This window comes from Bos grunniens, chromosome X (genome assembly GCF_055505025.1).
Source record: "Bos grunniens cultivar Pamir isolate PY7600 chromosome X, Bosgru_T2T1.0, whole genome shotgun sequence".
Classification (NCBI taxonomy): Eukaryota; Metazoa; Chordata; class Mammalia; order Artiodactyla; family Bovidae; genus Bos; species Bos grunniens.
In genome coordinates this window covers 22,923,228-22,933,443 of record NC_141194.1, presented here as the reverse complement: position 1 = coordinate 22,933,443, position 10,216 = coordinate 22,923,228, and the positions used below count along the sequence as shown (strand labels likewise).

The following is a 10,216-nucleotide window of genomic DNA, read 5'->3' as shown; positions in this document are numbered from 1 at the left end:
AATTATTATTATTATTATTTAGATCTAATTATTATTAATTATTGGTGCTTTTCAGTTCAGCTACACCTTACTGATTTCCTGCCTACTAAGTCTGTCAATTCCTAAAAGACATATGTTTGCATCTCCTGGTATAATAGTATTTCTGCATCATCAATCTTTGCCTTGTGTATTATAGGGTAGTGTTTTTTTTTTTTTTGGTCCATACACATTATGGGTTGCTGTAATTTCTTTGAGAATTGACCGCTTAATCATTAAGTAATTCCAATCTTTGCTCCTGACTTTCTTGTTCTGAGTACTGCTTTCTCTGAAGTAAATTTAGGTAGTCCAACTTTTTTTTCACTTATATTAGCACAGTATCGGAGAAGGCAATGGCACCCCACTCCAGTACTCTTGCCTGGAAAATCCCATGGACGGAGGATCCTGGTAGGCTGCAGTTCATGGGGTCGAGAAGAGTCGGACACGACTGAGCGACTTCACTTTGACTTTTCACTTTCATGCATTGGAGAAGGAAATGGCAATCCGCTCCACTGTTCTTGCCTGGAGAATCCCAGGGAGTGGGGAGCCTGGTGGGCTGCCGTCTATGAGGTCGCAGAGTAGGACACGACTGAAGTGACTTAGCAGCAGCAGCAGCAGCTTTGGTCATAGTGATTCTTCCTAAGGCCCGCTTTGCATTCCAGTATGTTTGGCTCTAGGTGAGTGATAACATCATGATTATCTGGGTCATTTAGATTTTTTTGGTATAGTTCTTCTGTGTCTTTTTGCCACCTATTCTTGGTATCTTCTGCTTCTGTTAGGTCCATACCATTTCTGTCCTTCATTGTGCCCTTCTTTGCATGAAATGTTTCCTTGGTATCTCTAATTTTCTTGAAGAGATCTCTAGTCTTTCTCATTCTGTTGTTTTCTATTTCTTTGCATCCATCACTGAGGAAAGGTTTCTTATCTCTCCTTGTTATTCTTTGGAACTCTGCATTCAAATGGGTTTATGTTTCCTTTTCTCCTTTGCTTTTCACTTCTCTTCTTTTCACAGCTAAGTGTAAGGTCTTCTCAGACAGCCATTTTGCTTTTTTGCATTTCTTTTTCTTGGGGATGGTCTTGCTCCCTCTCTCTTGTACAATGTCATGAACCTCTGTCCATAGTTCTTGAGGCACCCTGTCTATTAGATCTAATCCCTTAAGTCTATTTCTCACTTCCACTGTATAATTGTAAGGGATTTGATTTAGGTCATACCTGAATGGTCTAGTGCTTTCCCCTACTTTCTTTTAAGTAGGGTAAATTGGTTTCAGAGTAAATTGGAAGTGGTCAAACAGGAGATTTTGGGGGGCTCCAAAATCACTGCAGATGGTGATTGCAGCCATGAAATTAAAAGACGCTTACTCCTTGGAAGAAAAGTTATGACCAACCTAGATAGCATATTCAAAAGCAGAGACATTACTTTGCCAACAAAGGTCCGTCTGGTCAAGGCTATGGTTTTTCCTTTGGTCATGTATGGATATGAGAGTTGGACTGTGAAGAAGGCTGAGTGCCGAAGAATTGATGCTTTTTTGAACTGTGGTGTTGGAGAAGACTCTTGAGAGTCCCTTGGACTGCAAGGAGATCCAACCAGTCCATTCTGAAGGAGATCAGCTGTGGAATTTCTTTGGAAGGAATGATGCTAAAGCTGAAAATCCAGTACTTTGGCCACCTCACGCAAAGAGTTGACTCATTGGAAAAGACTCTGTTGCTGGGAGGGATTGGGGGCAGGAGGAGAAGGGGACAACAGAGGATGAGATGGCTGGATGGAATCACTGACTAGATGGACGTGAGTCTGCGTGAACTCCGGGAGTTGGTGATGGACAGGGAAGCCTGGCATGCTGCAATTCATGGGGTTGCAAAGAGTCAGAAACGACTGAGCGACTGAACTGAACTGAAACAGGAGATGGCAAGAGTGAACACTGACATTTTTGGAATCAGTGAACTAAAATGGTCTGGAATGGGTGGATTTAATTCAGATGACCATTATGCCTACTACTGTGGGCAAGAATCTTATAGATGAAATGGAGTAGCCATCATAGTCAACAAGAGTCCGAAATGCAGTACTTGGGTCCAATCTCAAAAATTACAGAATGATCTCCATTCGTTTTCAAGGAAAACCATTCAATTCATAGAAATCCAAGTCCATGCCCCAACCATTAATGCTTAAGAAGCTGATGTTGAACAGTTCTCTGAAGACCTACAAGACCTTCTAGAACTAACACCCAAAAAAGATGTCTTTTTCATCACGGGGGACTGGAATGCAAAAGTAGAAAGTCAAGAGATACCTGGTGTAACAGGCAAATTTGGCATTGGATTACCAAACTGAAGTAGGGCACAGGCTAACAGACTTTTGCCAAGAGAAGACACTAGTATTCTCAGAGCAAACACCTTCCAAGAACACAAGAGAAGGCTGTACACATGGACATTACCAGATGGTCAATACGGAAATCAGATTGATTATATTCTTTGTAGTCAAAGATGGAGAAGCTGTATACAGTCAGCAAAAATAAGACCAGGAGCTGACTGTGGCTCAGATCATGAACTCCTTATTGCAAAATTCAGACCTAAATTGAAGGAAGCAGGGAAAACCACTAGACCATTCAGCTATGACCTAAATCAAATCTATTATGATTGTACAGTGAAAGTGACAAATAGTTTCAAGGGATTATATCTGATAGACAGAGTGCCTGAACTACTATGGACAGAGGTTCATGACATTGTACAGGAGGCATTGATCAAGATCATCGCCAAGAAAAAGAAATGCAAAAAGGCAAAACGGCTGTCTGAGGATGCCTCTAAAATATCTGAGAAAAGAAGAGAAGTGAAAGGCAAAGGAGAAAAGGAAAGATATACCCATTTGAATGCAGACTTCCAAAGAATAGCAAGCAGAGATAGGAAAGGCTTCCTCAGTGATCAGTGCAAAGAAATAGAGGAACACAACAGAATGGGAAAGACTAGAGATCTCTTCAAGAAAATTAGAGATACCAGGAGAATATTTCATGCAAAGATGGCACAATAAAGGAGGAAATGGAATGGACCTAAGAGAAGCAGAAGATGTTAAGCAGTGGTGGCAAGAAAACTTTAAAAGAACTATACAAAAAAGATCTTCATTACCCAGATAATCATGATGATGTGATCACTCACCTAGAGCCAAACATCCTGGAATGTGAAGTCAAGTGGGCCTTAGGAAGCATCACTATGGATAAAGCTAGTGGAGGTGATGGAATTCCAGTTGAACTATTTCAAATCCTAAAAGATGATGCTGTGAAAGTGCACACTCAATATGATGTCAGCAAATTTGGAAAACTCAGCCGTGGCCACAGGACTGGAAAAGGCAAGGTTTTATTCCAGTCCCAAAGAGAAGCAGTGTCAAAGAATGCTCGAACTACCACACAATTGCACTCATCTCACACGCTAGGAAATTAATGCTCAAAATTTTCCAAGCCAGGCTTCAACAGTATGGGAACCATGAACTTCCACATGTTCCAGGTGAATTGAGAAAATGCAGAGGAATCAGAGATCAAATTGCCAAATTTTAGTGGATCATAGAAAAGCACGAGAGTTTGTGAAAAACATCTGCTTCTGCTTTATTGACTATGACAAAGCCTTTGACAGTGTGGATCACAATGAACTGTGGAAAATTCTTAAAGAGATGGGAATACCAGACCATGTTACCTGCCTCCTGAGAAACCATATGCAGGTTAAGAAGCAACAGTTAGAACTGGACATGGAACAACAGACTTGTTCCAAATAGGGAAATGAGTACGTCAAAGCCGTACTTATTTTTCCCCCTGCTTATTTAGCTTCTATGCATCATACATCATGCAAAATTGTAGGCTGGATGAAGCACTAGTTGGAATCAAGATTGCTGGGTGAAATATCAATAACATTAGATACACAAATGACACCACCCTTATGGAAGAAAATGAAGAAGAACTAAAGAGCCTCTTGATAAAAGTGAAAGAGGAGAGTGAAAAGGTTGGCTTAAAACTCAACATTTAAAAAAGTAATATCATGGATGGCACCAGGTCAGATCACTTCATGGAAAATAGATGGGTAAATAATGGAAACAGTGACAGACTTTTTTGGGGGGGGCTCCAAAATCACTGTAGATGGTGACTACAGCCATCAAATTTCAAAAGACACTTGTTCCCTGGAAGAAATGCCATGACTAACCTAGACAGCATGTTAGAAAGCAGAGACATTTCCTTGCCAACAAAGGTCTGGCTACTCAAAGCTATGGTTTTTCCAGTAGTCATAAGTTGGACTATAAAGTAAGATGAAAGCTGAAGAATTGATGCTTTTGAACTGTGGTGTTGAACAAGTCTCTTGTGAGTCCTTGAACTGCAAGGAGATCAAACCAGTCAATCCTAAAGGAAATCAGTCCTAAATAGCTGAAGCTGAAACTCCAATACTTTGGCCACCTGATGCGAAGAACTGACTCAGTGGAAAAGACCCTGATGGTGGGAAATATAGAAGGCAGGACGAGATGGGGCCAACAGAGAATGAGATGTTTGGATGGCATTACTGATTAAATGGATGTGAGTTTGAGAAGGTCCAGGAGTGAGTAGGTGATGGACAGGGAAGCCTGGCATGCTGCAGTCCATGGGGTCGCAAAGAGAGAGGCACAACTGAGCAATTGAACTGAACTGCTGGCTGGCTCCACCAGTTCTCGCTCAGGCTCCTTGTTTGACTCCTGGGAAGACCTATATATCCTCCCTGTCTTCACTATTACTGTCCTCACTTTTCTGTCACCCTGAGGGGGATTGACAGTTGCCTCCGCTCAGCCTGACATCTATCCAAGTGTCTGCCAGTACTGACAGCAGGGACAGACTGTGGTTGCCCCATTGTTATGGTTTTCATGTTCCCCTGCATCCTCTGGTCCTCTCCCTAATGACTAGACCACCCGGAAATTTCCCCTATGCCATGTCAGCCAACCCTATACGTAAGCCCATAGCACCCTCAGTCCCCAGGTGTAGAAGTCCGAGTAGGCCATGTTTACCCACAGGTGTTTTGAGGGGCTTCTGAGAACTAACAGCAGAGGGCAGGATGCTCTGGCCTCCCTTGCCCTGGGGACAGTGACCTCGAGAGTACTGTCTCTCTCAGGGTCTGTGCCTCTTCCCCATATTGACCGGAGTCCTCCCAAGCTGGAAGCAAGTGGGTGACACATCTGGCTACCTCTGCCTGGGGCTCCTAGACTTGAAACGGTGCTGGGGCTGTGTGTCCGTTTCTCCTTTGGGTTGGGGTTCCCCTCGGTCCTCTCTCCAGGTCCTCACACTGATTTCCAATGGCCTAGGGAGGCCTGTCTTCCCATGCTACAGCCTTGAATTCCCTGAGACCACCTCAGAGGATGTGAAGGCTCCCTCGTGGGCATGCCTGCCTGTGGGTCACTCATGGCTGACCCTAGGGGAGGGATTCTGTGGTGTCCCCACTTTTATAATGTGAGTGGGTCCCTTAGTCCTCATGGTCCTCTGCTTGACTCTTGGCCTGAACTGGAATTCCTCCAGAGGTTGGCCCCTGAGCCCAAGTTCCTCACCTCCTGAGATGGTCTAAATGTGTGGGGTGCATCATGCTAGCATTCCCAAATTTGCCAATGGGAGGTGTCGAGTGGTAGGGCTGTGTTCTAGGTGCAGTCCCTATATCCTCATTTGGAGTCACTAGTTTTCTATTCTGTACTGAGTGAGGCTTCTCCCAGTAGACCAAGTCTCTCACCTCCCTGACACCACTCCCAGTGGAAAGGGGCACTTCAGCCAGAAAGCTTTGTCCTGGACCATGTATGGCTGACATCAGGGCTGGGTCTTCAAAGTCTCCTCTGTTCTGGGCTAAGTAGTCCTCTAGCCCTTCGTTCAGGGACGTCATCCTAACTCCTGACTGGACTCAGACTGCACCCTCCACTCATCCGAGGCTGTGTTCCTCAGAACCAAGGCACTAATTTCTTGGAAGTTCTGGATTGGAAGACAGGATGAGCCAGATGTGTGCAAAGCTATTGGGGTCTTCTGAGGAGCAGAACATTATAGGGCTCCACTCTTCTGGAGTCAGTGGTCCTCAGTCATAGCTCAGGTTTCTTACCTTAACTTCCAGTAGCATAGGGTTAGGGTAAATCCTATCCTGCATGAATGCTGGAATGCATGTACTACATATAAAGCAGTGGCATAGTCTTTAATAAGTATAGGTCTGTAATAACTGCAAGTTATGATTTTTGTAAATCCCTGAAATACCACCTACCCATCTGAGTTTATTTTTAGTCTGTGAAGATAGCAGAGAATATTCAGTGAATTAGGACAAAAGAAACAAATATTCTTAAATTAGCTAAATAAGTCAAAGTTTTTTTTTTATTTTTACTAATAGAAAGTTTAAAAGAAATAAGGTAAACAACAACTTAAAGACATTTTCCTCCACTTCTTTTTGTTTGTCAGTATTTTCTGTGGTCGTCTTTTGCGTTACCATGAAAATCTCTCCTTCCGTGCCCTGTTACCTACTTCCAGATCATGGAGACAATAAAGATGGTTTGTGAATCTCTTTTACATCTACCAAAACTGTAACTTTAAAACTCTTAAAACAGCAATAAATGTAACAGCAATATCATTACCCAATTAATATTCTGAACAAAAACAAACTTAGAAGTTAAAACATTTGGAGAAAAGGAAATAAATAATGTGTAGAAGTTAGTCATGTAAAACAGTAATGAGATCTAAACTTGGTTTGCTTCACCCCTACTACCTTTCACTCTTTAGAAGCTTGACTACTCTTCAAGAAAATTCTGTTCCAAAGTCATGTTACCTTGTTTGGATTGTGAACAATCTATTCAGTACTTCCAATGTGTTTTACAAATACCCAGCCTGTGGCTTTCAAAACTTTAAAACAGCAAAGACCTATAATTTATATGATCCATACATTTGTATTCTGAAGCACAATAAACCTTATCAAAAGTAGTAACACTACAAAATACTTACCACCTCCCTCATCTCTTTACCTATCTACTTTAAATCATCTTTCACTAGATATTTCTCCTATGGATAAAGGGGGAAAGATACATATTTTGTTAAAATGAACTGCAGGTAAACTCCCTTTCTACTTAAAACTGTAGGAACACATAGGTATTGTTCCCTCCACCCCTACTACTCTGCACTATTTAGGAGCTAGATTGCTCTGTTCCAACACAAAGGGAACAAAGTGCCCTGGCCTCCCTCCTTAGATGTGGGAGGAGCTGCAGGACTTGGCCCTGGAAGGGGCACTGGCCTCAGCCATAGCTGGATCCTGCATTGCAACTCTCAGCCCTGCTCTCTCTGCCTAATCTCTCAGAGCCTCATCATAGAGATCTCGGAAGTAACTAGGGACCGTATCATGGGTCTTGGACAGAACCTCCAGCACTTTCATCTTACTGGTCTCAGCACAAGCTCTAGGGTCCCACAGGAACTCATAGTGTGGACGATCACTATTGGGCACCTGGAGGTACTTCAGGTACTTCTTCTGCACCAGCTCTTTGGTGATGAGCCTTCTGGGCTCCCCAAAGATCAGGTGCTTCCTCCCAGCATAGACCCCCAACACACTGAGGAATTCCCAGACCTCCTTGGTGGCCTGGTTCCCCTTCATGAAAATGAACCCCAGGAGCGCCATGAGGAGTCTGGATTTGGGCAGCCCCTTCTCATCACTTGGACCTTCGTCACCCCCGAGGCTGAGCTTGCTGATGAGGACATAAATGTTCCTGCTGTGGTCCACTTCCTTCAGCTCCAGGCCAAACACCAGCTCCATGCACTCAAAGGCTCTCCTGAGGATCTCAGGGAAGTGCTGCCTGTACTTCCTGTTGATGACCGTCAGCAGGGCGTTCTGTCATGGGCTCCTTCGTGCCGTACTTCTCCAGCAGGAACTCCACCAGCATGCTGGCCTTCCTGGTCAGAGGATCATTGAGAATGCTCTGAGTGGCCAGGGCTGCCTGGGAGGCACCTGCACTTTCTTCCTCTGGGCCCTGGGCTCCTTCATCAGATCCTGCACAGGAAGCCCCTGCATCAGGAGAGCTAGTGCCAAGGCTCCCTGAAGCTTCTGGCTTTTGCCAGCAGCAGGAGAGCTCGGGGGAGAACCCTGAGGGCCAGAAGAGGGAGAAGAGGGGCCCTCCTCTTCTGCGGCTGCAGCAGCACTGTTCTTGGCCTCCTGGGGACACTGAGTGTCCCTCTGGATCTGGTGGCGTTTCACACGGGCATCGTACTTATTGTTGTGCCTCCGAGGCATGAGGACACAGGTCTCAGACTGCAGGTGGGCATGCAGGCAGGAAGGCCGGCACCAAGGGCACCTAGAGTAAGGACAAGAAGATTCCGTGAGCACCTTCACCCGGAAGAGTCCTCCCCGGCTTGAACCAACGCTGCCTCTGAGGGGTCTTTCAGGCCAGTGCTCTAGAACCACAGGGCTCCTGTTCTCCTGGTGAGCCTATCCCCTAAGACCCCTGAGGAGGATATGAGAGTGAGCACTGGGGCACAGCCAGACAGCCCTGCCTGGGTGTTAGAGGGGAGCCTGTCAGGGCTGGCAGGGGAGGTAGGTTCTCTCAGTTCACATTTAGAATCAGGATGAAAATTGGGACAAGACTCCCCCATATCCGAACCCCACCCCCACCACTCCGCACATACCCTGTTCCCTCTCCTGCTCTGAAGTTGACACTGCCTCCTTTGTTGTCACCCCAGAGGAAGAGAGGAGGGAGTACTCAGCCCTCCACCAAAGGGTCCTGGGATCTGCCCCTCTGCTGTCCGGCAGCTGCCCCTTTATGATCACACCCTAACTTCCCCTAACTGCAGCCCCCCTTCCCTCTGTTTGGCCGGAAGGAAATGCTGAGCACAGGGGAGGGTCCTGAGTGGTCCATGTGATGGGAAGGATGGTCGTCACCCTGACTCCTCCCAAGCCCTGACATCCCCCCTCTGCTGACTGGCTGCCAGCTCCTCGGACCGTGGTCCCCTCCTCGCTGTGTCCCGTGTCCTCGATCACAGTAAGGGAGCCCCTCATTCTTTAGAGCCACCCGGGTGCTGCCCGGATGGTCCGCGTCTGAGTCTCAGTGGTTGGGGTGTTATGTGTAGCCACCGTTCTGGGGCGTGGAGACCCTCAGTCCCCCGAATGTCCCACCTTCACTCCACAGGGCTCGTGGCTCTTACTCTATCGAGCAGAGCCAGAGTCCAGCAGAGCCTGACTGAGGCATTCTTCCCTGACACCCACTAGGGTTAGCAGATGGTCTTGTGGCCTAAGAACTAGGCTGGATCCTCTGGTCTGAGAGCAGGGGCAGGGTGGCCTGAAGTTGTGCGGTCCCCTCTATTTGGCCGGAAAAGGGTTTGGGGGTGTGGAGATGTGTCCCCGTACTAGTAACTCATGTCACCTCCACCTTTGACAACTGATGAGACTTGGGATTCCTCTGCCTGGTCACCGTCCACAGCAGCTCTCAAAGATAACGCAACTCGCAAAGATGGTGTCTCAGTCCAGCGTGTTTCGGAAGATGTCACTTCCTGTCATGCACATCTGAGCTCCAGGAGGACACCAGGGGCGGGGCCTGGGTGGGTGGGGTTCCAGGGGAGTTTCCTGCAGCATTGGCATGGGAGTTTTCCTTGACTCTTAGGAGGTCCTGGGACGTTACTGTGATGAGCTCAGTCAACTGGCCTCACTCCATGCCTCTCACTTCTGTCAGCAACCCTGGCAGAGAGTGTTTAGGAGTCTGAGCCTAAAAGCCTTCGTGGAGCTCTGGAGACTGAGAGCAAGGGCTCTCTGGGGCCCCTTCTTCTGTGCTGAGTGATGCTCTCTGTTCTTTGTGTCTTCCCTTGACTGCTGTAGGTGCTGGGCTAGGGCCCATCTGCTGACCTGAGAACGAAGCCTCACATGGAAGACATCAAATCCCCAGAGTCCTGGTGTGACGTGCACGTACGTCTCATCTGGACACTTCTGCCTGATGCTTATCTGGACACTTCTGCCTGAGGCTTCCTGGAAATGGCTGAAGCAGGTAAGACGAGCTGAGAGTGAAGGATGGGAGACTGTCTTCTGTGGTGTGGAACCCCTCACATGTCACTCAGGATCTTCATATTGACTGCTAGCAAGGCCTGGAAATCCTTCCCTTTCTGGCATGAATCCACCCCTGTCCCCAACCATGCCCCACACAATCCCAGAAGAGTAAGTGAAGGAAGGGGATCCTTCGCCTGACAGTTCTCACTGTGGGCTCTTAGTTGACCACAGGGGCATT

At 46.7% G+C, this 10,216-nt stretch overlaps 1 pseudogene; it reads right to left on the bottom strand.

The window, feature by feature from the left end:
- Positions 1 to 7,203: 7,203 nt before the first annotated feature.
- Positions 7,204 to 9,000, bottom strand: LOC147339953 (melanoma-associated antigen B4-like; annotated as a pseudogene).
- Between the last annotated feature and the right edge of the window lie 1,216 nt (positions 9,001 to 10,216).